Consider the following 12,996-nt stretch of genomic DNA (forward strand, 5'->3'; position numbering starts at 1 on the left):
TCTACTTCCAACAAACCCCCTCAAAACTAGCTTAGATCCCCCTGCTAAGGATCTCATAGCACCAGATGTCTTTGTGTGATCATTTATTTAGCATATGTCTCCCCAACTAGAATGAGATTCAGTGGTATGGGGACCATGTAGATTTTGCTTGTTTTCCTAGAACCCCTAGCACCATATATGGCTTATAGGAGGTGTTCAGTATATATTTGTTAAAAGAATGGATGATTAGATGACTGACCTGCTCCTCTCTCCCATTTTTTTGTTTTGTACTCTAAAATAGGTGGAAAATATATATGTGTAGGAAGTAGAAAACAAAATACAACTACTACAATATTGTAAAGTAATTAGCCCCCAACTAAAATAAATAAATTTATTAAAAAAGTAAAAAATAAAAAAAAGAAAACAAAATACAAAAAATATAGACTATAAAACTGATTCATAGACCTTTTTTATTATTTAAATATTTTAATTAAAGTATCATTGATTTACAGAATATAGCAAAGTGATTCAGTTATACATATATTTTTTTCAGATTCCTTTCCACTATACACTATTAGAAGATAGTTAAATATAGTTCCCTGTTGTTTAACTATTTTATATTTAGTAGTGTGTATCTGTTAATCCCAAATTCCTAATTTATCCCTCCCCACCACTTTTCTGCTTTGGTAACCATTAGCTTGTTTTCTATGTCCGTGACCCCATTTCTGTTTTATAAATAAGGTCGTTTGTATCCATTTTTTTAGATTCCACATATAAGTAATATTGTATGATATTCATCTTTATCTGACTTAACTTCACTTAGTATGATAACCATAGGTCCATCAATGTTGTGCAAATGGCATTTCATTCTTTGTTATGGCTTTGTAATATTCCATTGTGTGAGTGTGTGTGTGTGTGTGTGTGTGTGTGTGTGTGTGTGTGTGTGTACACCAAATCTTCTTTATCCATGCATCTGTCAGTGGACATTTAGGGTACCTTCCATGTTCCTAGATCTTTTCTTCAGTTCTTGTTACTGAATCAAACTTGGGTCAACTCACCACACACAGTAAAGCGAGTCTACTGACACTGGGTTGTGCTGAAGGAAAGTACAGCATTTATTGCAAGGCCAAGCAAGGACTATGGGCAGCTAATTCTCAAAAGACCCAGACTTCCCTATGGCTTAACGACAGGGTGAGGGAGAGAGTTGTGTGGTACTTGATCAGTTCATGGATTTTATTCTCATTGGTTGGTGCTGAGGTAATCGGGAGTCAACATCATCACCCTTCTGGTTCCAACCTGTGTGGAGTCTCTGTACTTGTGGTCAGAATGTAGTTAACGTCTTCCACCTAGTGGGGATTTCAGTATCTGCAAAACAACCCAAGGATATGGCTCGGAAGGTTATCTATAGCTCTTATGGAGGAACTAACTTAACTTTGTTTAATGGCTAAACTATTACTATTTTGTTTTGCCTGTTTTCCTTTCTTTCTGTGTTTTCTCACTTCTCTGATTTAAATTTGCTCTTTGGAACTTAAAGAAGGCCTAGGAGGCTAAAGTTTCTCCACAGACAAAAGACAGGGAGAAGACTGTGGGGCAGTGGAGGGGGTGGGAAGGCCCCATAGGGTCCTGCTTAGTTACAATTTCCCCCTTTTCTTTGATATTCCTGTCTTGAGGGGGAACAGGTACAGGAAAAGAAAGGGAATAAAGTTCTGGATTGAGAAGTTAATCATAAACTCAGCAGAGGAACTTGGTTTTAAGGGGGCTCAATTCATTCAAAGATAATAATGTTAACATTTCAGTTTATTTTAATGTTCCTACAACTTCATATACATTTATTTGAGTTATGATGAAATTGTGAAGAAATGTATATATCTTATATATCTTTTGTTTTTCACTTAATATTTTGTCAAAAATTTTCTCTATATGATTAAAAACTATTTAAAATTAAGTTTGGGACTTCCATGGTGGTCCGGTGGTTAAGACTGTGCTTCCACTGCAGGGGGCATGGTTTGATCCCTGGTGAGAAGCTAAAATCCCACATGCCATATGGCAGTGCCCCCCCCCAGATTAAGTTTAATGGTTGGATACTATTCTATCCTCAGGCCCATCTTTCTAATCAGTGGCCTATAACTGGACAGTTATTAATAACTGAAATTATTTCCAGTTTTTTTACTGTGATGAGGTAGTAGGTGCTCTGGAGTTCACTTGTTCAAGTATGCCCATCTGGGCTCTTACGGCCCATCTGGCCCATCTGAGCTTGCTTGTGCCCTTTCTCGCAATACATTTCTGGTAGTAGAATTCCTAGGTCAAAAAGCACACACATTTTCATTTTGAATCTTCTTTTTTTTTTTTTGAACCCCAAGCCATGTTAGTGGAAGCCCTGAGTCCTGACCATTGGACGGTAAGGGAATTCTCCATTTTGAAACTTATTGCCAAGCATTTGCACCACTTAGAGTCCTACTGACAGTATATGGGAACTGGTTTTCCAGCCTCCACCCTAGCACTGGCCTTTGTATGTAGTGTGTATGTGTGCTCAGTCGTGTCCCACTCTTTGAAACTCCAAAGACTGCAGCCAGACAGGCTCCTCTGTCCACGGATTTTTCAAGGCAAGAATACTGGAGTGGGTTGCCATTTCCTACTCCAGGGGAATCTTCCCAACCCAGGGATTGAACCCTCAACTCTTGTGTCTCTTGCATTGGTAGGCGGGTTCTTTATCACTAGTGCCACCTGAGAAGCCCAGAACTAGCCTTTGGCAGTCTTTAAATGGTTGGTTGTTTTTTTTTTTTATTGAGGTATAATTGACTTAAATGGTTATTATCAGTTATGACTAAGAGGTTAAAAATCTTTTCAGATAACTTTATTGGCCAAGTGTATTTTATTATTGTAATTATCCCATTATATCCTTCGCCCACTTTTCATTTTTAATGGTGGTGAAATACACATAACATAAAATTTACCATCTTTGGGAATTCCCTGGCAGTTCAGTGGTTAGGACTTGGTGCTTTCAGTGCAGTTGCCTGGGTTCAATCCCTGGCTGGGGAACTAAGATCCTGAAAGCTGTGTGACATGGTCAAAAGAAATTGACCATCTTAACCACCTTTAAGTGTAAGTTTCAGTAGTGTTAATTATATTCACAGTGTTGTGCAACTTATGTCCACAACTTTTTTATCTTGCACACTTGAAACTCTGTACCCTTTGAACAACTGACCATTTTTCATTTCCTTATACAAATGGAATCATATAGAATTTATCTTTTTGTGCCTGATTTATTTCACTTAACGTAATGTTTTCAAGGTATAATACACTCATGTTATAGCATCTATCAGAATTTCTTTCCTTCTTCAGGTTGAACAACATTCCATTGTATGTATTTACATTCATCTGTAGATAGATATTTGAGTTGCTACTACATCTTGGCTATTGTGAGTAATACTGCTACAAACATGGGTGCATGTTCCTTTCTCACTTTTTAACTAGGATACTTTTAATTTAAAATATGTATTTGTTTTTATTATCAGAAATGATAACTAACATTTATTATGATAGGCCCAGCATTCTGCTCAGTTTTGTCTGGCATTAAAATCCAAAATTCTTAAGCTGCCAACTCTCTCATATGCATATTCTATTATACTGGCTATTTACCTAGTCAGTATATTGCAGATATCTTCCCACTTTGTCACATGTATTTAGACTTTATGAGGTTTTCTATTTTATTGATGTTATGTATTTGCAAAGTTTATATTTAATTCTTACTTTGGAAACATGATTAGAAAGTCTTTCTTTTCTTGTTAATTCCCTAGTGGCTCAGTGGTTAGGACTCCACTGCAGGGGGCACTGGGAACTAAGATCCCCCAAGCCCTTTGGCAAGGCCAAAAAGAAGTCTTTATTTTCTTCAGAATTATTATAAACATAATCATCTGTATTTTTTACATATGGTTCATGATTTAATTTGAATATTTTAATCTATCTGATTTGTTTTTTTAGTGTAGGAGAAAGAAAGCATGTTTTTCCCTTCTCTCCAGTGGTAAGACAGTTTTCTAAGTAATCTTTATAAGGCAATTGATCTTTTCCCCCACCTATATAAAATGCTGTCTTTATCATACGCTTTTTATTTTTGGCTGGGCCAAGCAGTTTGTGGGGCCTGAGTTTCTCAAACCCTTGTTCCCTGCAATGGAAGGGTGGGTTCTTAACCACTGCACTGCAAAGGAAGTCCCTAACATACTTTTATATATGTTGGTCCTATATACCTGGTATAAAACCTATTTGGTTATTGCGTATTATTCTTTTATTTACTTATTTTTGGCTGCACTGAGTCTTCGTTGCTGTGTGGGCTTTCTGTAGTTGCTGCCAGTGGGGGCATTTATTTTTGTTCATAAATGAGATTAACCTGTGAGATGATTACATCTACTTTGGTTTTGGTAACAAAGTTTTGTAACATTTGTAAAATAAACTAAAGCTTCTCTACTTTTTCTGGCTAACTTATGTTTGTATTTAATATAAACTTATGTAAGTATTTCCTTGTATTTTTCTAAGGAATGTTGTGGCTTTCCTCAAAGGATGTTAAACTTCGCAGGGCTTCTGTGAGGATATAGCATTAATGTTTTAACCTGCTTGAGGTATAAGAGCATGAAGGACAGTCATGCGTTTTCCCTGAGGCAGATTGCCTTGGACATATATTTTGATAACTGGGCCAAAAACAATGAAGTTCCCGTGAAATAGTGAAACTAACCTTGTGAAGGGCTCTGTGTTACTTAAGAAAGCACCCCTAGGAAACTCCCTGATGGTCCAGTGGTTATGGCGCTTTCACTGTTGAGAGCTCAGGTTTGATCTAGGGAGGTAAGATCCAACAAGCCTCATGGTCAAAAAAGAAAAGATAAAAAGAAAACACTGTTAGTACTATTTACACTAGCAAACACCTGGAAACAACCCAAATGCCCATCAACAGATGATTGGTTTAAGATGTGTGTGTGTATACACACAATGGAATATCACTGTCATAAAAAAGAATGAAATATTAACTTTTATAGTAATGTGGATGGACCTAGAGAATATCATACTATGTGAAGTAAAAGATACTATATGATATCACGTATATGAAATCTAAAAAATAATAAAAACGAATCTATGTAAAAAAACAGAAGCAGAGTCAGCCAGAAAACAAACTTATGGTTACTAAAGGGCAAATGGAGGTGGGAAGGGATAAATTAGTAGTATGGGATTACCAGATATACACTACTATACATAAAACAGATAAGCATTAAGGACTTAGTATATAACACAGAACTAAATTCAATATCTTGTAACAACCTAGAGTGGAAAAAAAACTGAAAAAAAAATATAACTGAATCACTTTGCTGTACACCCACAAGTGACACAATATTGTAAATCGACTATATCTTACAAAGAAAAAGAAGACACTGCTAGTCACAAATCTTCTGAAAATGGCATTTTGAATGTAAGAGTTGTTTGGTGATAATAGTAGTCTAGTTCACAGATACCATTTTCCCCTTACAAGTGTGGTTCCCAGCCAGATTTCAAGATCTCTAACTTTAGAAAAAAAATTATTAATCTTTTGGCTGCGCTGGGTTTTTGTTGCTGTGTGTGGGCTTTCTCTAGTTTCAGTGAGAAGGGGCTACTCATTGTGGAGTCGTCTCTTGTTGCGGAGCACAGGTTGTAGGGTGTGTGGGCTTCAGTAGCTGTGGCTCATGGCTTAGTTGCCCTTCGGCCCGAGGAATCATCCCAGACCAGGGATCAAAGCTGTGTCTCCTGAATTGGCAGGAGGATTCTTAAACACTGGACTACCAGGGAAGCCCCAAGATATCTAACTTTTCTTTCACAGACACACAAAAATGTAAATATTTTGTTTCTAGATTACATATGCAGTTATGTATGTATATATAAGTATATGTCTTATATATGTATAACATATAATAGTTCTTTCTTTGGGGGGGAGAGAGTTTATAAAAATCAAACTAGTAGGGTGTCAAAGGTCAGACTTCAGACTTCATGATCTCCCTCTTCCACCCCATTATTTTTTCCTCTCTCTCCATCTCAGTTACCTCTGTGTTCTCAGTTATTGCTTGTTAATTTTAATATGATTTTTACAAATAGCATTATTTCTTCCTGTTTTAAAGATATAAAGCTTGGGAATTCCCTGGTGGTCCAGTGGTTAGGACTCCATGTTTTCACTGCTGTGGGCCCATGTTAACCTGTAGTGGAGGAACCAAGATCCTACAAGCTGCCCAGTGTGGCCAGACAAAAAAAAGATAAAAAACTCTGGCTGTTTTATGTTGGTGGAAGAGAGAATACCAGAAGAGTCCTTCTGTAAGATAAAAATGTGGGAAATAGGTTGGTTCTAGTGTGATCTTGGGCAACTGAAGAATAGTTAAACTTGGGAACTCCAGTTCTAACATACACTGAGGCAGAAGGCAGAAAGGAGAGGACTGAGAAGTCTGCTGATATTAATTATGTGAACATGTAATAGGTGAGGTACTAACCGCTGCCTAAAACAGGATTTGCTCTTTTTGAAGGGTCTGAGGTAGGCTTGGAGAGGTCAGGAGTTTCTTGTGGGATGGGTTGAATCTCTAGTAGTCTTGTGAATTTCAGACACCCATGAAAAAGCAAAAGAATGACCCTGTGCTTGTAGTTTTGAGCACAAGAGGGTTTAAGGATAAGTCAAAACACAACTTAGTGTCGATAAGGAGAGGAGACACTCTTGATCACAAAGGTAATTTCCAACGGTGAGGATCATCACATTCCAGCTGAATGGACCCCTACAACTTAAAAATACCTGCTGCAGGAGGGGTTACTGCATGAACTTTCCACTATCTCAGTTCAAAATTAGAATTAGTACTTGTGCAGTTGTTCTTGTAAGGGTGATCATTTGCCCCACAATTGAAAAAGAGCTTATTTTGTACTTGTGCTTGAAGCTTTGAACGCTCAAGTTATTTGCAGCTCTACATCGACTGAATTTTCAAACGTACTTTTACCACATTTCATCTTTTCATACTTGCTATTTTTGTTGCGTCGATATCGGCTTGCTGAACTGCGCCAGAATCACAGCGAGACCATTAGTTCCAAGCCCTGGAAGGGAGGAACGAATTTCTTATTTTTATATCTCTAGAGTCTTTGCCTTTTAAGTTTCCTTCCAGTAACTATACCAGGAAAAGGACACGCTAAATGAGATCAGCAAAAGGGGTGTGGAACATGTAGATGAGCGCAGTGACTGCCGGTAATGCTTACACTAGGCATTATATTTCCTATGATTTGGCACTATTGAGATATACAGTATTCCTTCTTTGTAATTACAGTTTGAAGGCTCAATTCCAGAAGTGGAGGGAGAGGTCTGTAAAATGCACGAAAAAAGTGACCCTCTCTTTAGAGTGATTAGAATATGTGGGTGATATGGCAGAGGCAGCTAACAATTCATACTTACCTGGCAGGGGAGATACCATGATCACGAAGGTGGTTTTCCCAGGGCGAGGCTTATCCATTGCACTCCGGATGTGCTGACCCCTGCGATTTCCCCAAATGTGGGAAACTCGACTGCATAATTTGTGGTAGTGGGGGACTGCGTTCGCGCTTTCCCCTGATTTGGCTTGTTCAAGAGAAGGCAGTAGGTGGTGTTTTCTTTTGTTTGTTACTAGTGGTGGTTGTTGTGAGCTGCCAGTGTAGACTATCTCGGTTTTAAACTACGGGATTAGTTCGGCTCCATAAAGGACCGTGAAGACATAGGGATTATCTTTTTTATTGTGGTTACTTGCAGGGGTTTTGGTGTTTCGGTGTCCAGCAGTGGTTTGATTAAGCCCGGGAAGGGAATCATGTTAGTCTTTTTCATCGCTGCTGTAGACTTGAAAAAAGTTTAAGTACAGTGGAAATAGAAAGTAATATATACGGTGGTCTTTCTTCTAGGGCAGGATCCTTTTATGACCTTTTCTCTCTTCACGAGTAGGTATAGAGGGAACCTCTTGAAAGCATTTTCAAAGGATTTTCTCCATTTTTTCTCCATTTCTTGAAAGCATTTTCTCCATTTTCAAAGCCACCAGTTTAGTGTCTTCGGTCAGTTGATAATGTAATTCCTCTCCATAAGAGCATTTGATTATATTAGGCGCACCTCGATAATTCGGACTATTCCCGCCCCACCCTGTCTCAAAGCTAATGGCACCCCTACAATCTATTCTGTCACAAAGGTGGGTCACATTCCCGGCCCCGGGGATTAGGCCCCAAGCGCCTCCGTGGCTGTCAGTCGGCGCTACAGAGTGACGTCACTAACGTGCGCGGAGTATGTAAATAAGCTCGGCGTCGGCTGGCCCTGTTCAGAATGTATTATGAAGCGTTTGTGTTTTTTTGCAAATATTGCGTTACTCGCAATGTGCTTGTCAGGCCTTTATAGTTGGGAGAAGCCGTTATCTCGTAAGTGAGGGTGCAGAGTTTGCGGTGCAGAGAGTGACCGTAAGTGCAAAGTGTTTGGAATGTGAGGCTGTGGTGGCAGGCAGGGCCAGCAACTCATACTTACCTGGCAGGGGAGATACCATGATCACAAAGGTGGTTTTCCCAGGGCGAGGCTTATCCATTGCACTCCGGATGTGCTGACCCCTGCGATTTCCCCAAATGTGGGAAACTCGACTGCATAATTTGTGGTAGTGGGGGACTGCGTTCGCGCTTTCCCCTGGATATTTTTTTGTATTAAGAAAAGAAGTGGTGTCTATTCTTCATTAAAGGACAGTGTGTAGGTTTCTTATTCATAAAAGAGCAAATCCTGAGGGTTTCAGAAGTGATAATGCGGGTGTGTGACTCTTGTTTTGGTTTTTTGTATGCTTTTTTTTTTTTTTATCGTATATGCAAGTTGTGTTTTTTTGATAGCATCACATTCAGAGATAGTGGCTTGAGCTTAGTTCTTCTACTTATTGGCATTTGCTAAGGTTTAAACTTTCAGGTTTTGTTGAATATTGTGTGATAGCGTAGTTAGTTTACTGTTTGAAAGTGAGCTTTTAGTCGAATTTTTTTGTAGTGGGTGGGGAGGTTAACGGGGAGTCTTAAAAGTAGTGTTGAGGTGTACTGGTGAATAGTGTAGACCTGGATATATTTTATGCTTTATGTCTTGAACTTTCATTTTGCCTTTATTTTCAGAATATCGTGTTTAGTCGCTCAGTCTGTTTGACTCTTTGTGACCCTGTTAGGTTCTTCTGTCCGTGGGTTTTTTCAGCTGAGAATGTGTTCCGATTTTCGTTTCCAGGGGATGTTGCCCACCCAGGAATCGAACAGGGGTCTCCTGCATTGCAGGCAGATTCATTACCAGCTGAGCTTTCAAAGTGGTTTCTTGTAGTTTGTGGCAGTGAAATGAATGTTGATCTTGCTGCTTTTCTGGTTTTTACCTCTGGTAGAAAAAGAGGATTGATGTTTATTTCTGACTGTTCTGTTCTCTTAGGTAAGTTTGAAATGTGGATTTTTGAGGCTGTTGAAATATTCTCATAAGTAGCTATTTTTCTCTGCAGCACAGTCAATCTGGGACTTTTATACTGTTTTAGGGGGCTCTTCTGTTAATCCTTTCTACTTCAGAAAGTTAAATTGAACAGATTTGTTTCTTCTTTATTACCTAAGGAATGCTGCATCTGGATTGAATGTGGATATTTCTAAAGGTCACCAACCAGTGTCTTTGAAAACTTGTTCTGTTGCTGAAAACTAGAAGGTGTCTGCAGACAGCTTTTTCTGTATATGCTGCTGATTCACTGTATTTCAGTTTCAGGATATAGTATATTCTGTTTCTGCCTAGTTTCTGGATGTAGCTGTTTAGATTTCTAGTGACCTTCACGCTTGTGCTTAACTGTCTTGCAGAGGCAGTTCCTGCCGCTTCTCTCCTAGAACAAATCTAGTCCATCTGTATTTAGTCCCTTCCTGACCCTTAGCAATCGGACAGGGTAATTTACAGTGTCTCCAGGGGCCTGATGCATAAAAACATGATTTCTCAATTGGCTTCTAAGTTTAAGTACTTACCTGGTAATTAACAATAGTCGCCGGAGTTTGGGGGCCTTTGTTTAAAAGGGAACATGAGAGACACAAAGTACAGATATTTTGCAACATGTTTTTAAAATTTGTATCAAAATAACACATATACTTCGAATAGTTCTTTTAGGTTTCTTATTTTTTAATTTATTTTTATTAATTAAAATTTTTATTTGTTTGTTTTTGGTTGTGGTGGGTCTTAATTGCTGCACTGGGGCTTTCTCTAGTTGCAGTGAGAGGGGCTACTCTTCACTGTGGTGCGAGGGCTTCCTATTGACGGATTCTTAGCCTCTGTACCACCAGGAAGTCCAGTCCTTTTAGGTTTCTAAACTAAGTTCTTCTGCTTCTTCCCTTTCTCCAGGTCCCCTTCAAAGGGACACACTTTTCACTCTAAAACAACTAAAATTCTTGTGACATTTATGAACCTCTTTGTCTCTGAACTAGTGTGCAGAATATTATTCTTCAATGCAGGGGTCCCCCCATCCCTGGACCTACAGAAGGAGGTGATCGGTGAGCAAGCAAAGCTTCATTTGCTCGCTCCCTATTGCTCTCATTACTGCTTGAACCATCCCCACACAACATCTCAATCTCCCCAACCCCTGTCTGTGTAAAAATTTTCTTCCATGAAACCAGTCCCTGGTATCAAAAAGGTTGGAGACCTCTGCTTTAAAATACATCCTTTTTTTTTTTTAAACTAGTACCTAGCTGCCAAAATGTGTTCTGATGTTATTATTACTTAATGCAATGCATTGTAACTGTATTGTTGGGCAAACTATTTCTTTTAATTAAACTTTTTATTTTGTATTATAGTATGGCCAGTTAACAATTTTTTAAAATTTATTTTAATTGGAAGCTAATTACTTTACAATATTATAGTGGTTTTTGCCATACATTGACATAAATCAGCCATGGGTGTACATGTGTCCCCAATCCTGAACGTCCCTCCCACCTCCCTCCTCATCTCATCCCTCAGGGTCATCCCAGTGCACCAGCCCTGAGCGCCCTATCTCTTGCATTCAACCTGGACTGGCAAACTATTTCACATATGGTAATATACATGCTTCAATGCTATTTTTGACATTGTCTATATTTGATAATGGTAAATAAAGATTTAGATCTCTTGCACCACCACTTCTTCTCTGTTTTTCCTAATAAAGTTTAAAAACCATTTGGTTAAATCACTATTCATTGTTTACATTATTCTTAGGCAAACATTATTTACAATAGAGCATTGTTATTGAATGTCATTGTTTCCTTTAATTTTATTGTTCTTCTGGTTAGTTTTTTTTCCCTTCTGCTTCCCCCTCCCCCCCTTTTTCTTTTCTGTTTGTGGCCGTGCATCAAGGCATTCAGGATCTTAGTTCTGCCATCTGGGATCGAACCCGTGTCCCCTGCAGTGGAAACACAGAATCCTAACCACTGGACTGCCAGGGAATTCTCTCTCTCTGTTTAGTTTTACTTTTTCTATTTGGTTATGTTTCTTTTTCCTATTGCTGATTCTTCCCATACCTTCCAGTGGTGGTGGTGGTGGTGGTTTAATCGCTAAGCCGTGGCCAACTTTTTCAACCCCATGGACTGTAGCCCGCCAGGATCCTCTGTCCATGGGATTTTCCAGGCAAGAATACTGGAGTGGATTGCCATTATAGCTTCTTGTTTTCCACAAGGCCAATCATATCAAGTAATCTTATTAGTTTAAATGTTGTCTTTTTTTTTTTTTTCCTGGAGGTCTATCTACTTCTGTTTTTCCTTTACCTAAACCCATTGCTCTTTCAGACTGCTGCATAGGTGAAATAGTTTAAATGGGTATCAAATTCTAATGGTTGGAGTTAAAATTTTCTTCATGATTTCAAAGGCATCACTTTTTTGACTTACAACCTCTGGAAGCTATTGAGAAGAATTTCTGATTCTTTATACTATTTATGTGATATATGTGACTGATCTTTTCATTCTTAGAAAAAATGAACTATCTCTTTATTTTCATTTTTCTGTAATTTCCTAATTTTGTGCCTTAGTGTATCTTACAGCCATTCATTGTATGGGGCACTTAATGAAAGCCCTTTCGACCTTTAGAAAGCCTTTCTATGTTGGGAAGTTGTCTTGAATTTTTTCATTGGTGATTTCCTCCCCTTGGTTTTTAATTTTTCAGGAACTTTCCATATTTCGATATTAGAACTCCTACAGTGGTCCTCTGATTAGGGAAAAAACATGTATTTGTTTTCCATCTATTCATCTTTTTTGCTGAACCTGTGTATTCAGTTTTTTATTTCTGCAATCATATCTTTAGGACCTCTTTTTTCTTTTGTTCTAAGTTTCTGCTTTGTATAGCTTCTTTTTTCTATATATTTTTTGCTCTGGCTGCTGGGTCTTTGTTGCTTTGCATGGGCTTTCTCTAGTTGTGGTGAGCCGGGGCTGCTCTTCCTTGTGGTGCTCCGGTTTCTCATTGCAGTAGCTTCTCTTGTTGTGGAGCACAGGCTCTAGGGCACTCAGGCTTCCATAGTTGTGGCACACAGGCTCAGTAGTTGTGGCACGTGGGCTCCAGAGTTTATGCTCAATAGTTGTGGCCCATGGGCTTTAGTTGCTCCAAGGCATGTGGAATCTTGCTGGACCAGGGATTGAACCTCTGTCCCCTGCATTGGCAGATGGATTCTTATCCACCGTGCCACTAGGGAAGTACTGTATAGCTTCTGATACTTGTTTTTCAGATGCAAAGTCTTCTTTTATATCTCTGAAGATTTTAATGATTATTTTTTATTTTTTTTTAAATTTTCTTCTTTTTGCATAGTCTGTCTCTACCATATTGTCTTCCTTTGGTTGGTTGGCTGAGCTGCTGTTAGAATTGTTTCCTCATGTTAACAAATAGGGAGCTGGTTGGAAGCTCTGAGTGCCAAGGTGAGGTTGTGTGGTCTTTCTGCTTCCCTGCAGAGTGATCTCCCTACACCTTTGTAGGGGACGCCCATGTCGACACCTTTGGGACTTTCTTCTAGGGTGTTTACATTCCTCAGAGGAACCTTTCAGTAT

The 12,996-nt window shown here is 38.8% G+C and overlaps 1 protein-coding gene, 1 long non-coding RNA gene and 2 other non-coding genes across 52 annotated transcripts in view; 3 read left to right on the forward strand and 1 right to left on the reverse strand.

The window, feature by feature from the left end:
* Positions 1-12,996, forward strand: part of TEX14 (testis expressed 14, intercellular bridge forming factor) — a 218,223-nt gene that overhangs the window by 61,545 nt on the left and 143,682 nt on the right. The window lies entirely within an intron of this gene.
* Positions 1,071-5,575, reverse strand: LOC145543498 (uncharacterized). Its single transcript, XR_014080746.1, has 3 exons — positions 5,378-5,575; positions 4,706-4,828; positions 1,071-1,344 (listed from the first exon to the last, which is right to left on the reverse strand). It is a non-coding gene; the product is annotated as an uncharacterized LOC145543498 (long non-coding RNA).
* Positions 7,404-7,567, forward strand: LOC145543903 (U1 spliceosomal RNA). The gene has a single exon (XR_014081148.1). It is a non-coding gene; the product is annotated as a U1 spliceosomal RNA (small nuclear RNA).
* LOC145543914 (U1 spliceosomal RNA) lies at positions 8,484-8,647 on the forward strand. Its single transcript, XR_014081159.1, has one exon. It is a non-coding gene; the product is annotated as a U1 spliceosomal RNA (small nuclear RNA).

Source organism: Giraffa tippelskirchi, chromosome 3, assembly GCF_054371585.1.
Source record: "Giraffa tippelskirchi isolate mGirTip1 chromosome 3, T2T-mGirTip1v1.2.pri, whole genome shotgun sequence".
Taxonomy (NCBI): Eukaryota; Metazoa; Chordata; class Mammalia; order Artiodactyla; family Giraffidae; genus Giraffa; species Giraffa tippelskirchi.